Here is a 16,199-nt window from a genome sequence, read left to right as displayed (position 1 = left end):
ATTATTTTGTATCATGGGACTAAGGATTTTGAAAAGGAAACATGACCCAGCTGGTCAGAAAGGGAATGCTAATTTACTTGTTGACATGTCATTTATTTTGTTCATTTCACTGTCAAAGAAGCTACTGTCATGGATACTTCTGAGAAATCTGTGTGAAAAAAATTTGAAATGAGGAAATAATTAATGAGTAATTTGGAGGAAAATGCAATATTTTTTTGACATGTGAACTATAAATGGTATAAAGGTTAGAAAATAGTTCAGTGTTCATAAGTAGAGCTAATAGAATTCTAAGGATGATTCTGTTTTAGCGTTTTCAATCGTTTTTTAAATAATGATATAACAAAGACTTGGTTTGTTTTATGAGAGAATGAGAAAGCAACTGAGTTTTCTGTTAATTATTTTTATTTATACCCTCCCTAAAACTTTGCCAAATTCATGAAAATAAATTAGAATATTGTGTTTTTAGGTCCATAGTTCATGAACAGATATGAAGTACAGTGATTTGCAAATAATTGAGAATAAAATCAGCAGGGTGTAAAATAGTTCACGAGTCTAGGCAAAATATCAGTTACTTCTGTTTAAAATGCTCTTTATGTCACTACTGTGTGCATCTGAATGTAGCTGGAGCTTTTAAACGTGTTGTTACATGATGTTAATTCTATGTAGTGCTACACAGCTTTGAAGGTCCCGATGTTCTAGAGCTTTAAATGATGTAGCTTCTGCAAAATTTATGCTTAGAGTAGACCTTATTTTTAAAGAAGTAGTAATGTTATTTCTGGTGTTGTATTATTGGGTTTTAGAAGAGAGTTAATAGTGTCTATTTAATGGAAATGAGCTCTTGAGCTACTTGTTCCAGACTCAGTATTATTTTGTTAAATCGTTTTTTCATCTAAGTATTATTTTTCATTATTTGTCACAATTGACAAAATAATATCTGTAAAATATGATCTTGCTGGAAGCCAGATTTTTTATATAGTTTGGAATCATATACATCCACTACCAAAGCATGACTTCTAAGCTGAATCTCTTACTCTTTAAACGTCTACAGTAATTGAGAAAATAAATTTGAGGCAATTGTCTAAGTAACTAAAATACTTAAATACACCATCCCTTAGTTGGAGGACAAGCTCACTAAGTATAGTTTGAGTTTTGCACTGATTGTATGAACAGTGAACATATCAGAATATGTGTTCTCCCAGGCCTGATTATTTGATAAGGTCCAGGAAAGTAATACCTGTTCTAGGGACTCTTTAGGATCTTTATTCTACTCTTGCACTTCTAAGAAGTTGTGCATTCTCACTTGTTAGTCTTCTGCTCTTTTTCCTCTTTTTTCATTTTAATTCAACTAATCAAAAGTACTTAGTGATCTCCTACTACACAGAGATGGTTTTCTAATAGCTGTGGAGGGTGCAAGATACATGATGTGGGTCCCACTGTGTTGTGGATATGACTCACAGAAAAAGAAATACAATGTAAAAGTTAACAGGTCAAACTAAAGATGTTACTAGATGATGTAGGACTGTGAAATGGCACAGGCCATAGGCACTCTGAATTTGAAAGTCAGACAGAAGCCATTTTGCTGAGTTGGTCCTTGAAGTATGGTAGGATTTAGCTAGTAGAGAAGAAAGGAGGAGAACTGTCATGAGTGATGGCAGAGAGGCAGAAGTGTCTTTTTCCATGTTTCCTTCCTCCTCTGTTACCCGCTTTTTAAAAAATGTTTATTTTTTATTTTTGAGAGACAGAGATAGAGAGCGAGCAGGGGAGGGGCAGAGAGAAAGGGAGACACAATCCCAAGCAGGCTCTGCGCTGTCAGCGCAGAGCCTGATGCAGGGCTCCAGCTCACGAATCATGAGATCATGACCTGAGCCAAAACGAAGAGTCATTTGCTTAACCGACTGAGCCACCCAGGAGCCCCTGTTACCCCCTTTCTTTCTCAAAGTTAAAAGTTACCAGAAAGGGTTTGAGAATGCAAATTATGACTGGAGATATTTTGTTCCAGTGTTATAAGAAATAATAATTCTCTTTCTTCCCCCCCCCCCGTAGTTGCAATTATGGATTATGAACTATGGATTATGAACAAATTGGATTATGAACTATGTATGAGTCTGGACTAAATCCATTAGAATTAGTTTCAGATTATTTAACAGAAAAAATAATAATTGTGGCATACAGGATAGAGGTTTATATTTCTACTACGTAAAATCTGGAAGGAGGCTGTCCAAGTGTTGTATGGTGGCTTCGTGGTCTCATTGTGGCTGGATATACCTATCTTTCTCCTCCATCCTCCACAGCCTGCACTTTCCTTGCTCAAGCTTACCTCATGGTCCAAGACAGCTGCTGGAGCTCCAGCCAAAAAAGATACCTGGTTAGTAAAGTCTTTATCCTGGGAAAGCACAGAGCTCTCCTAAAATCTAAGTTTGCTTTGTTTAATTTGCATTCCTAGAATTCCAACATCATACTTGCAGTCATATCTTATTGCAGAACTTATTCAAGCAATCCTACTTAGCCACTGGAGAGGTTGGGACATGTGGCAGGTTGCTAAGAGCTAAAAATTGGATTTCTGTTACTAAGAAAGAAGAGAATAAGTATTAAAAGGGAGCTAGCACTTTCTTCATGTGAGCAGTGTACAGCAATTGCCAAGAGGTCAGAAAAGATTAATCTCAGTTGAATGATATGAGAAGGCTTCAGGGAGAAGTTGGTGTTTGAGTTGGGCTTGGGAAAAGGACTTATTTTAGAGGAAGGAAATTCTGAATTGTAACCTTCATGTTTTAGTTTGTTATTCTTTTTTTTTTCATTTTTCACTTAATTTACTTAAAAATTTTATCGAGTTTTTTTTTTTTAATTCTTGTATAGTTAACATACTTATATATTATTTTCGGGCCTACACTATGGTGTTGTATTATTTTCAGGCTTACAATATAGTGATTCAACAATTCTGTACATCACCCGGTGCTCATTACAAGTACCCTCCTTAATCCCCATCACCTATTTAACCTATCTCCCCACCCACCACACCTCTGGTAACCATCAGTTTGTTCTTTATAATTAAGAATCTGTTTCTTGGTTTGTCTCTCTTTTTTTTTCCCTTTGCTCGTTTGTTTTGTTTCTTCAATTCCAAATATGAATGAAATAATATGGTATTTGTCTTTCTGTGACCGACTTATTTCACTTAGCATAATAATCTCTAGCTCCATCCATGTTGTTGCAGATGGTGGGATTTCATGCTTTTTAATGGCTGAATAATATTCCGTTGTAGATCGATCGATCGATCGATCGATCTATCACCTCTTCTTTATCCATTCATCTGTCAATGGATACTTGGGCTGCTTCCATAATTTGGCTATTATAAATGATGCTGCTATAAACATAGGGGTGCGTGTATCTCTTTGAATTAATGTTTTTTTATTCTTTGGGTAAATACCCAGTAGCGTGATTACTGGATTGTACAGTAGTTCTATTTTTAACCTTGTGAGGAAAGTCCATACTGTTCTCCACAGTGGCTGCACTAGGTTGCATTCCCACCAACAGTTTACAAACCTTCCTGTTTCTCCACATCCTCACCAACACTTGTTTCTTATTTTGTAATTTGTAAAGGATAGTACTTGTTACAGTGTTTTTGGAATTCTCTTTATAAATGAAAAATATTCACTTACTCTTAAAATTTAGGATAAGGGGTAGTACTATGGTTTCTGGAATCAGAATGGCTTAAATCTTCATTTGACTGAATTACTAGCCTAATCACATAACCTTCCTTATATATAAAATGGAGTAGATAGTACCTAAACTATACAGTTGTGGTGAGCATTAAATGGGATAATCTATATAAAATATTTGTATGATCTAAGTTTTTTCCAAGCTCTTCCATGAATTTTTTTTTTTTGGCATGGCCATGGACATCCATAAAATGAAGAATTGGTTATCTCTAATGATTGTTCTCTGATTATTCTCTAGTTGTAAGTGACCATTTCTTTTGTAGTTACGTAAATAGAATCTAAAAAGGGCATTTACTTCAGATTCCATTAAAACTTTGAATGAAAGCCTTTTTTTTAGATGAATTTTTGAAGAAAGAACTCTGAGGGCATTTTTGTTGATTTTTAGACATCTGGGTATACCACATAAAATACTGTACATATTTATAGCTAGTTTAATAATGTCCCAGGTCTAATTAAAACACAGTGTTTTTAAGAACTAATTGTTACAGAAAACTGTGTTTTGTTTTTTTCTAATGTAGCTAGGCTGGTAATAACCAATGATAGATGAATTCAATTTACATAAATTTCAGACCAAGAGCATATTTTAAAATCATGCCACAGAGGATTGCTTTAAGTTAAGAAGTTAATGTCATTATCTCCTCCTCTCATTTAAATTGTTCTGTTTACAATAATTGTGGGGTATAATAACTGTTTTAAGGTTTCTCAGTTGATGAGATTTTAATAAAATTTGATAGCCACCTCTCTGAATAACTAAATTGTTATAAAAAGAATATATATATATATATATATATATATATATATTTTCTGTATAACATCAGGCATTTCAAGTTCAACCATCTCATGTGCTGCTTCCTCATCAAAAGAAAGATTAAAAAATAGATATTGGCAACTTTTAAAACAATTGCAATTGAAAAATCCTCTCTTTAGTTTAAAAAGATTTAACTGTGTTGAAAAAAATCTGATCACCTGATTTGTTAGAGCTTTGGCATTTTTGGTTTGGGGGCTAAATTGAATGGTTCCATGTCTTCAAGAATTATAGGTTAAAGTTTGACAGGAAAAGGTAGAGCTTTTGCCTTTCAGACTCCTCAGCCTATTTTATTATTTTTGGTAACTCTTGAGGGAGTTTGGTAATTCCTGAGGAAACCTTGGTGAGTGACAAAGCTGATCATGCCAAATTGAGTTTCTAATAACTGGGTTATATGACATCATAGCAATTCATAAATGTAAGGATTCTGAAACATTAGCAAAGAGTTATAAGCAAAATTAAATCATCTTTGTGAATGTATAACACCAAGTCTAAAAAATATCTGTAAGAGTTATTATTTGCTTTCTAAATCTCTTCATTTAAAGTATAAAGAAATGGGTTGATTTTATGTAATTCTTTTAAAATAATTCTTTTAAAGTAATTCTGCTCATTACGGGAATGAGCAGAAGCTATTCTAAAACAAATAGGGGTTAAAAGGAACTCCTTGCCTTAAGCTGAATAACTAGCCAGAATATATTTTCCTTCCCTTACTCTATTGTTGTTCTGCCTTCCCTCTCAGCTTTGGCTGGTCTGCCATTACTACCCAGCTTTGTAGTAAGATTTGAATAGTTAAATGATACTCTTAAAGTTGCTTAAAGAAAGGAAATTCCAAACACAAATGACATGTTTTAATAACTCAGGATATGTGTTTACCACCTGTTTTATTCTTCCTTTCTTATACAAAAATGTAGTAAGCCACACTTAGCATGGTCAGAGAGGAAGCACATTTACTTTGTTATTCATTGATTGCTTTTTAAAAATCAGAGCAAGAATCTCAAATATTAATGAAGAGGGTTAAGGGTTGTAACCAGAGAAGACTCAATTGTTACATTAGTTTTCCTTTCGCCTAAATCTAGAATGTCAATTTTTAGTTTTGTTTATGTTTGTGGAATACTCATTTTGTGTAACACTGGAAACTACGCTGATTTTTTTTTTTTTCTTTGTTTGCTTAAAATCCTGACCAACCCAAATTACTCAGTTGTGATTTTGGCTTTCCCCCAAAAGTTCATGACTTTTTTATAAAACAGGTTTTATTTTCATTGAGCTTACATTCCAGAGCAGACAATTAAACACTTTTCAGTACCACCTTATAGAATGTTATTTCAAGTTCGTTCCTTACTGCTAAGGACTTGATAAAACTAGAATTTAAAATAACCTATTTTGGGTTTTAAAATACCTTATGAACTCTGTTCAGACAATGGGAAGCTGGTTTCTCCCTTGATAAAATGGAGCCCATCGTTATGCTATATATTTCATTGAATCACCTTTTTGGGCAAATGAATGTTATAAAAGCTGAATTGCTGAGAACAGACTACTTATTCTTTAAAAAGATGCAGTCGGGTTATTTATTAGTATGGGACAAAATAGGAAGGTAGGATATAAAATTAACACACATATACTCAGAGTCCATTATTCAAGGCACTCTCCTAGACACCGAAGCAAATATGTGAAGAAAATAACAATAAAAGATTTTAAAAAGAGGGAAGACAAGAACTGCCTTCAAAGCAATGTCTTCCAAATTTCAGGCACTTTTTATGACCTTTGCCGTGTCAACATGTTATTTGTATTAAGTTAAAACCCACTTAAAAATTTTTTTTGAGTTCTTTCTACATCTAAAGTGGGGCTCGAACCCACAACTCCAAGATTGAGAGTTGCACACCCCTCTGACTGAGCCAGACTGGGGCATCTAAAACTCACTTTTAAAATTTAACTTTTTTAAAAAGTAAAACTTGGGGCATCTGGATGGCTCAGTTGGTTAAGCGTTCCACTTTGGCTTGGATCATGATCTTATGGGTTTGTGGTTCGAGGGCTCGGGCTTTGTGCTGACAGCTCAGAGCCTGGAGCCTGCTTTGGATTCTGTGTCTCCCTCTCTCTCTGTCCCTCCCCCGCTCATGCTCTGTCTCTATCTCTCAAAAAATAAATATTTAAAAAAAAGTGAAACTTGACATCAACACGTAAAACAATTTTGTCATGAATAGGTCACTGAAATTAAATCAAATGGAAAAAAAAACTATTGTTAATTGGTAGCTAAACTGCTGCCTTCATAAGTCTCTGAGCTCATAGCCTGTCCTCTTTTTGATAAAAAAGTAAAATTGGTACTGGTCCCAAACCCAAAACAGCCTCTTCCTGCAATCTAAAAGATTGAAAAGTGTTTTTGAAAGGAGAGAAGGTCTCGTCACTACTTCTTTGCTCATGTGTCCTTATGTCATCTTGCTTTGACTTCCACTTTGCTCAGCACTGTTCTCTCTAAAGTCATCTCTTAGTCATTTCATCAGAGGTGAATTAGAACCATCTGGGGAGGTCAAAAGAAGAAAGGTCCTAACCAGGGAGTCTAGCAACCTGAACATGTTATTGTTTCTTCGTCAGAGTTCTTTCCCATGTAACATTGTCCAGAAGAGCGGTATGCATGTGAGCCAAACATGTTTGCAGGGGTAAATAAGTTATGATGCTGGAGCAAGGAGAACCCTGCTGTAGCTACATTTGGGTTTGTTTCTAAAGCAGACTAGTGTTTGAAGTGCTGTGATTAAAAATGGTCTTTGTTACTTAATAAAAATGTATAGAAACCTTACTCTGTTTAAGCTATGTCTGTGTCATCTGACAGGACTTGTGTGGCAAGTAAATGCATTAGTCACAGTGACCATTTTTCTTGCAAATTTGTGACATAGATTTAATTATAGGAATGACCAGCAACTTACAAATCTAATTTTGGCGGAGGCTGAGGCAACTTTTTTTTTTTATTTTAATAATGATGGATTTTTTTTTTAAAGCAATGATTTCATTACTATTTAAAGAAATCTACTGGTGTAGAACCAGCCAATTGACTGAAGTTATTTTATTACCCTTTAACAAATGCCATGTAGTTTCATTTCTATTTTTATTAATTTTTAAAACACCATTCTGGAAAATACTTGCTGTTATACCCAGTTAGATAAAAATAAGTAAATGTAAATGGGGGGAGGGCAGGATATGGTCTCCTAAGAAACATGATCCTAGTGGTTAGGTTGGTTAAAATGACTACATTTCCTTAATGTGAATCCAGCCAACTACAGAACTGCTGAGTTTATGACCATTAGTAGGAGATACCCATAATTAGTAATGATAATGTGGTAGATAGTTCTCATTCCTCCACACCAGAAGCTTACTTGATTACTCTATTTATTAAGCTAATATTTGGGGGATCTGGGGATAATAATGTGGTGAGCCAAACGAGGTTTCTTCTATCTTTGTCTGTATTATAGATTCTCAAGGTGAGCATGTCAAATCCCATGGCAGGCAGGGGAGAGGGAAAATTAATAATTTTCCATTATTAATATACCTCATTGATTCAAGACCCCACTGCCATTCCAAAATAAATTGGGACATATGGAAAGAAGCAGGAGGGCATCTGAGGTTGCATGAACTATATCAACTTTTGGATTCTACCAACCAAAAAGAATGTTTCGTTTGATTACTGATCTTTATGATGAAAGCAATGCTAGACACCTAAATTCCATTGAGGATTCAGGTTTTTGAGTAAACATTTAGTACTTCTCAAAAATAATCGTCTGTGTTATTGGAAATGGCAGATTGTAGTTTGAAATAAAAAAAAAAGAGACATCAGCTTTTTTAGCTCTAATTCACTTCATGTCACTGTTTGACCTTATATCAGTTTTATTTAATGAAACATTTGTGGACTTCCTACTATGTGCTAGGCTCTGGGTGAGGTTCTAGAACTCCAAAAGGAGAGTAAAACTTGCTGGATTTAAATGGCATTTCTCACAGTATAGTTCCCCAAACCGATTCTTAGTTGCCAACTGATGATTTGGACCCACAAAATTTGGTGACCACTTCTCATAACTACAGAACGTCAGGTAAGGTAGTAGACGATCATCTCCAGTTATCACCAAACAAACAAACAAAACCATTCCATTTTGATTACAGCTGTAAGAAAAACTGGATTTTAAGTTTGTGTGTCTGCCAGCTTGGTTGTTTTTAAAAGCAGTTTTGTCAGAGACCAGATTCAATTTGTAACTACATCAAAAACTGACTTACAAAAGTATCTTACTATATGTATAACTTATTCTGTTACATATAACATCGTATTACATCATTGTGTTAAGAATTAACTTCATAAAAGCTACTACAGTGGTTATTATGTTTATTATAGAACTTTTGAAAAAGAGAGATAGAATCACCTAGATATAACTACTCTGAGCATTTTGGTGTATGTCCTATGTATTTTGTACATATAGTTAATAAAATTGGAATTGCATTATATAGATGATTTTATTTTCTACCTTTCCCCTTTAACAACATCTATACACATTTCTTCATATTCTTAGTTCTACCTTGTTTACTTGATTTTGCTTTATATAATGAATAATACTAATATTCTTTTGGACAGGGTATGATATTTATTTAGTTGTTTCTCCATTGACAGTCATATGGGTTGTCTATATTCTTCTACTATTATTTAAAAAAAAAGCTTCCACAATATTTTTGTGCATAAATATTTGTGATTCTCCCTTTCAATTATCCATCTTAGGAGGAGTCCCTAAGAGAACAAAAACTGGGTAAAATGCTACAAACTTTTAAAGGATTCTTGATGTTGCTAAGTTGCCATCCAGAAATATTAAAAAAAATTATCATCCGAATATGTAGATGTTCAGAAATACTCATTTTTCTTTATCATCACCAGCTCTAATTATTACTTTTTAAAAGTTTTAGCAAACCCTTATTTTACTTTAATTATAACTTTTTGAGAAGTTGATGTTTTATTATCTGTTTATTGGCCATTTGAGATCCTTCTGTTGTCAATTATTCATATACTTTACTTATTTTTCTTTTGGGATGCCTATTTTGGTTTCAAAACAGTCTTTTTATATTGAGGATATGAATACTCTATTTCACATATTGCAAATATTTTTGCTTGTTTGTCTTGAACCTTTTTTTAAAAAAATATTTATTTTGAGAGAGAGAGAGAGAGAGAGCACAAGCGGGGGAGGGGCAGAGAGAGAGAGAGAGAGAGAGAGAGAGAGAGAAATCCAAGCAGGCTCTGTGCTGTCAGGGCAGAGCCCGACACAGGGCTTGAGCTCACAAACTGAGATCATGACCTGAGCCAAAATCGAATTGGATGCTTAACCGACTGAGCCACTCAGGAGCCACTGTGTTGAACCTTTTAATTTATTTGTGTGGAGGGGTGAGAGGAGATGATTTTTAATTGACAGAAGTTTAAAGTTTAAGTCAGATTTATTAAGATGTAATTTTTATACAGAAAAATCGACCCATTTTAGATGTACAGTTATGAGTTTTGACAAAATGTAACAGTCATGTAACTACCGCCTCACTCAAGATAAAGAATATTGCCATCCCTCCCAAAAGTTCTTCTTGCCTCTTTGCAGTCAATCGTCCCCTTCCCCATCTTCAGCCTTTGGCAATCACTGGATTTCTTTCTTGGCCCTATACTTTGCCTTTTCCAGAAGGTCCTATGAATGGAATCACACCATGGGTAGGCTTTTGATTCTGGCTTCTTTCACTTCGTATTTGTTTTTGTGATTCACCTTTGCTGTTGTATCTATCGGTAGCTCACTCCTTTTTATTGCTGAATAGTATTGCACTATCAGTTTAGCAGTTGATGAACTTCATATAGTTTCCTGTGTTTGGCAATTATGAATAAAGCTGCTATAAGTATTTGTGTATAGGTTTTTGTGTAGATGTATATTTTCATTTCTTCTGGGGGAATACCTAGGTGTAGGATTGCTGAGTTACATGGTAAGTGTATGTTGAACATTGCAGAAAACCACCACACCATCATCCAGAGTGGTTGTACCATTCCTACCAGGAATGTCTGAGGAATTTAGCGCTGCACATCCTAGCAGCCCAGGGTATTAGCAGTATTTTTTATTTTAGCCATTCTAATAGGTGTACAGTAATTTGTTATCATAGCTTTCATTTGTATTTTCCTGATAGCTAATGATGTTGGACATCTTTTTATGTACTTATTTGCCATCTGTATATCTGTTCAAATCTCTTGCCCATTTTTTATGGAGTTGTTTTCTTATAATTAGATTGTGAATTTGTAAATATATTCTGGACAGCAGTCATTTAGGGATATGTATTTGCAAGTGTTTTCTCCCAGTCTGTGGCTTGTCTTTCACTTTCTTAATAGTATCTTTCAAAAAGCAGGAGTTTTAAATTTTGATAAAACTCAATTTATCTATTTTTTTTTCTTTTATGGTTCATGGTTTCTGTGTCCTTTCTAAGAAATCCTTATTCAAACCAAAGTCACGAAGATTTTTCCCCGATGTTTTCTTCTAGATGTTTTAGAGATTTTGTTTTTGCATTGAGGTCTTTGCGCCAGTTTGAGTTCATGTGTGTATATGGTGCCACGTATAAATTGGGATTCATTACTTTACATATGTTTGTAGAAGTTTAAAGTTTTCATGTCTGTCAAATGTATTCACCTTTCCCTTAATGGATTTTTTTCATAGCCTTTATACTTATTAAGCCCTTTTCTAATCACAATGTCAGGTAAAATTTCACATGTATTTTCTTCCAGTTTTATAGACACAGTGTATATCTGATATATGTTAAAAAGCAAAGCCTGTTATATGAGAGTTCAGTAAATATGAGTAAGTTTGAAAACATTTCACCTGATTATGGTGTCATTAGCTAAAGAAGTCAATTTATGTTGTTACTGTCCTTACTGGTTTTCTTTTTTTTCCTTGTAAGCCCAGCTTTGTAGTGTTACTTTTATATCTACATAGTGACATGTATGCTTGTCCCTGAAAATAATTAGATCAGTATTCATGACTGTTAAAAGTTATTTCTCCATCTTAGGATATTACACATGACATTAATACAGTTACTTAAGATTATTTGTTTGAAGTGTAAATAGGTATGTACATAGAAGAGTGAAAATTATAGAAACCTCTTATTGCGAGAGAGCCAAAGCATAAGAGACTCTTAAAAACTGAGAACAAACTGAGGGTTGATGGGGGTGGGAGGGTGGGTGATGGGTATTGAGGAGGGCACCTTTTGGGATAAGCACTGAGTGTTGTATGGAAACCAATTTGACAATAAATTTCATATATTGAAAAAAAAATAAAAAGAAAAGAAAAAAAGAAATTGTGGTTTATATACACAATGGAGTACTACATGGCAATGAGAAAGAACGAAATATGGCCCTTTGTAGCAACGTGGATGGAACTGGAGAGTGTGATGCTAAGTGAAATAAACCATACAGAGAAAGACAGATACCATATGTTTTCACTCTTATGTGGATCCTGAGAAACTTAACAGAAACCCATGGAGGAGGGGAAGGAAAAAAAAAAAAAAGAGGTTAGAGTGGGAGAGAACCAAAGCATAAGAGACTCTTAAAAACTGAGAACAAACTGAGGGTTGATGGGGGGTGGGAGGGAGGGGAGGGTGGGTGATGGGTATTGGGGAGGGCACCTGTTGGGATGAGCACTGGGTGTTGTATGGAAACCAATTTGATGATAAATTTCATATATTGAAAAAAAAAAAGAAACCTCTTATTGCTCTTTATCAATTAATCTGCAGATAGTTACACAAATCGACAGTAAAATGTTTCTATTTGGAAGATTGCAGGTGAAATAGAGTTTTGAATAATAGGGGACTTTCCAAAAATAAGTTTGTAATTTAAAAAACCTGATCCATTTGACTTTAACTTTTATCATTGAACGGGCTCTACCGATCAGGGGAGGACAATCTCAGGATGTGAACACAGTGTCTTGGAAATTAAAGTCAAAGCCTCACAGATCTCCATGAGATGAGCATTGATTCGGATTTTACACGTCTACTGACAGTTATACTATGAGTCTACAGTTAATACGTTTTCTTTCTCTTTTGACAGAACTACACTGAACTTACTTCTTCTGGGTAGCTTTTTCTGTGATGTTTCTAATAAGTAATGTAATTAAGTAAAAAATTTCCACCATGTCTATAGTGCTGTTTGGTGTAGTGGCCAATATTTGTGGTTTAGTTTTCTTATCTTTCAGGCAATTGTCTTTTAAGTAGTTATTTTCTAAAATGTTCCTATTTTCATTTGAAAGCCTATGTTGTTATTCTTTTTATCCATTCATTTGGGAGAGATGATGTTTATTAACATTATTGTGTTTCTGGTAATTTCCAAAAGCCAAGATGATACATTCTACCTTCTTTCTCACCACCACCTATACGTTGTTGTGAGGTTAGCTGTCTTCACCTAACTACTTTCATATGTCAGCCCCATGCTCCAGTGCCTTCAGTGGCTCTTACTTGCTCACCGCCTTACTGGCCCTTCAGTGCTGATTCCTCCTGGTGCAGCCCATCCCCTCTCTCTCTGGCACCTTTCTTTCCTTCCCCTGTTCGCTATTGATTCACTCTTCTCCTCCCTCTCCTCTTGCCTCTTTGCTTACACTATTTCATCCTTTCCATATCATATCCATCTCTTCTTGAAAGACCATCTGCCCCTTGAAGACTGCCTCCAGCATTTTTTTTTTTTAATGGTTGTTTAGCTCTTAGGAAGGCTTTCCATCAAGATTATAATTGGTTAGCATAATTACTTTAAAATTCTATTCTCTCCCACCTCTGGCAGTTCTTATCATCCTGTTCTTTTAATTTTTTCCTAAAATATGTATCTTGTAATATATTACATATTTACTTATGTTTACTGTCTGTCTCCCTTTTTGGAAATGAAAGCAGGCATTGGTTTTGGTTGTTTGGGTTGATTTGGTTCACTGCTCTAGCCACGGCACATATAGTATCTGGCACATGGTAAGCACTCAAAAATTATTTGTTACACGCATAAATAGAAATCATTCAATGAATGTTATTTTAACCTCTCCTCTTCTATCTTAGATTGTAAAATATCTTGTATATGATACACAGTTAAATGTATGTTAGTGATTACAATTAAATGTTGAATTCGTTTGACAGAAATCCTGGTATCATTTTCATTATCTAACAAATTTTGCTTACTTATGTTAAAATGATTTTAAATTGGAAGCTTTTAGTTTCAATAAAACATATGATACAGCCAAAATTTATATTGCTTTCTATTCACTGTGTTTATTTAGAATGGGAGTGAAAACTCATTATTACATCTAAATTTGATATTGGGTAATTTGTAAGACTCTCTTCTTATGATAACTCTCTGTGAGTAGATAATGGCAGATTATCCCTATATAATTTGTTACCAATCCATATCTTGTTATCACTGAAATAATTGATTTTAAATGTCAGAAAGTTTTCCATGAAAGATTGCTACAAGTGTGATTACTACATATATAAAGAGCTGCAGATTTATAAATAAGAGGATGTAATAAGTGATTGCCATTATATGGCATTGTAGAGAATTGTTGCGCTCTTGGTATTAAGGAAAAGTATTTTATCATTAAAGTTTATATTTTAACAACTTGTAAAATATATAATTAAATTGACAAGTGAGAGCTGAATTACTAGACAATACTGAAAAATTGTACAGTATCCTAGAGGAGAGGTAAAAATTTAAGTTTGAAAAACAGGAAAACCAATCAATGGTGTATAAAAAAAAAATGGATAAAATCCATATCTGAGAGTCATTAAAAGTACTTAGAAAATAGAAACTACCAAAAGAGAAAAAGAAAGAAAATAAGAAAGCCAAGGTGATAATGAGGAAGCAAATAACTTGAACTTGCAACACGATATGACAGCATATGAAAGCTAATGCAGTTCTTTCTTTAGAAGCATCGTGTTACAGCCCTCTGCATTTGAGTTTGGTAGGTTCAGAATTCAGGATATTGCTTTGACTTTGGTCTTATCTTGTCAGGGGTTAAAATTTGTTAAATGAGATACAGAAAATAGAGATGTGACTTGGGTTGGAGGAGGTTTGGAGAGTGATGTACCTCTATATAATGGAGAAAGAAGAGACAGAACTTTAAGATACTCCAGGAAGGGATGTATAGTTAATCAGACTCGATTTTTTACTGGGAAAGTTGGTCCCATTTTCTTATGATAACCTAAAAAGTACATTCATACCATCTGTATTTGTTATAGCAGCCTCATAAGTCATTTGGAGTTCCTGATAGATAACTGCTGAGATATACAGATTTGGAGAAGAACAGCTTTTGGTCTTTTCAGTAATTAAAATCAGGAAGAAGAAAGGTTGTTTCTTGTTTACAAAAAAAAAAAAAAGTAGATTGGCGTGTTACCTCTTTTCTTCGTTTACTTCTACTTCTTTAAAAAAATGAGTACAGATCATAAAAAACATTAGAGAAATATAAAGCCTTCCTGTCTTTTGCCCTTTAGTTGACAGGCATTTTCTCTCAAAATGGTTGAATCCTGATTCTGTATCATTAAATAAATGTCTGTATAGAATTTTGGATTCATATCTCCTGTAGTTTCAAGCCAAACAGTTGTTGAAGTCAGAAGGTTAAATTTCCAGCTCTAAAAAAAAATGAGTAAAAACTCTCACAAGTGGTTTTAAAAAAAGGTTTAAGTGTGTAACAGTAGAAAATCTCTACATTAGGAAGAATACTTCCTCTTGTAACAGAATGCTATTGTTCTTTTTCATGTGAATTTTCAAGATATATTTGAAAAGTAACATTGAGGTATCCCCAGGGAGCAATCTCAACAAACAACCCTTAATCTTGAAGCAAATCTTCCATCATGTCTGGCTTTTTTTTTTTTTTTTTTTAAATTCTACCAACCTGGTGCCATAATCATCACTGCAGATTTTCTCATGGCAAAATTATCATAAACTAATGAAACTCTCCAATAGCCTTGTGCATCTCTGTTAGTTTTTCTAGACATTGTTGACCTTCATTCTTTTTTTTTTTTAATTTTTTTTTTTAACGTTTATTTATGAGACAGAGAGAGACAGAGCATGAACGGGGGAGGGTCAGAGAGAGGGAGACACAGAATCTGAAACAGGCTCCAGGCTCTGAGCTGTCAGCCCCGACGCGGGGCTCCAGCTCACAGACCGCAAGATCATGACCTGAGCTGAAGTCGGCTGCTTAACCGACTGAGCCACCCAGGCGCCCCGACCTTCATTCATTTCTATATGGGAACTGTAAGTAGTGAATCATCTAAAATATATATTTTGGCACATGTTTTTAAGAATACAAACAAATTAGAAGGGGAAGTTTTTCTCTTTAAAGAAGGAGAAGTTGGGTGCTACCCAATTCTTAAGGAAGTTTTCCATTCTCTTCTGGAAATTCCAAGATCTGAGATTTTTTTTCTTGGCTTAAGTCTTTTCTTGGCATGATGTCTCTCCTAAGCAAAATCGTATCCAGTAATATTACTGGTTTTTTTTTTTTTCCCCTTTGTCTTTTTGAATCATCCATTGTTTAAGATACTGGGCTTCTGATTACCAGGAAGGCATATACTTTGTAAATTTTCTATGGTCCTGTTTCAGAAACTGATTCTGTGTCTCCATCTCACAGGGATGGACTCAACGTTGATCATATTCACAGATAATGATATATAAAGCAATCAAGAGT

General features: G+C 34.4%; 1 protein-coding gene across 2 annotated transcripts in view; it reads left to right on the top strand.

Annotated features, from left to right (window-relative positions):
- The window catches only part of SLC10A7 (solute carrier family 10 member 7), a 254,752-nt gene that overhangs the window by 78,220 nt on the left and 160,333 nt on the right, over nucleotides 1-16,199 (top strand). The gene's annotated exons all lie outside the window — the stretch shown is intronic.

Source organism: Lynx rufus, unplaced genomic scaffold (genome assembly GCF_022079265.1).
Source record: "Lynx rufus isolate CCGP_SWC_20201006 ecotype Redwood Valley unplaced genomic scaffold, mLynRuf1.p SCAF_3, whole genome shotgun sequence".
NCBI classification, from domain to species: Eukaryota; Metazoa; Chordata; class Mammalia; order Carnivora; family Felidae; genus Lynx; species Lynx rufus.
This window is presented reverse-complemented; position numbering and strand designations above follow the sequence as displayed.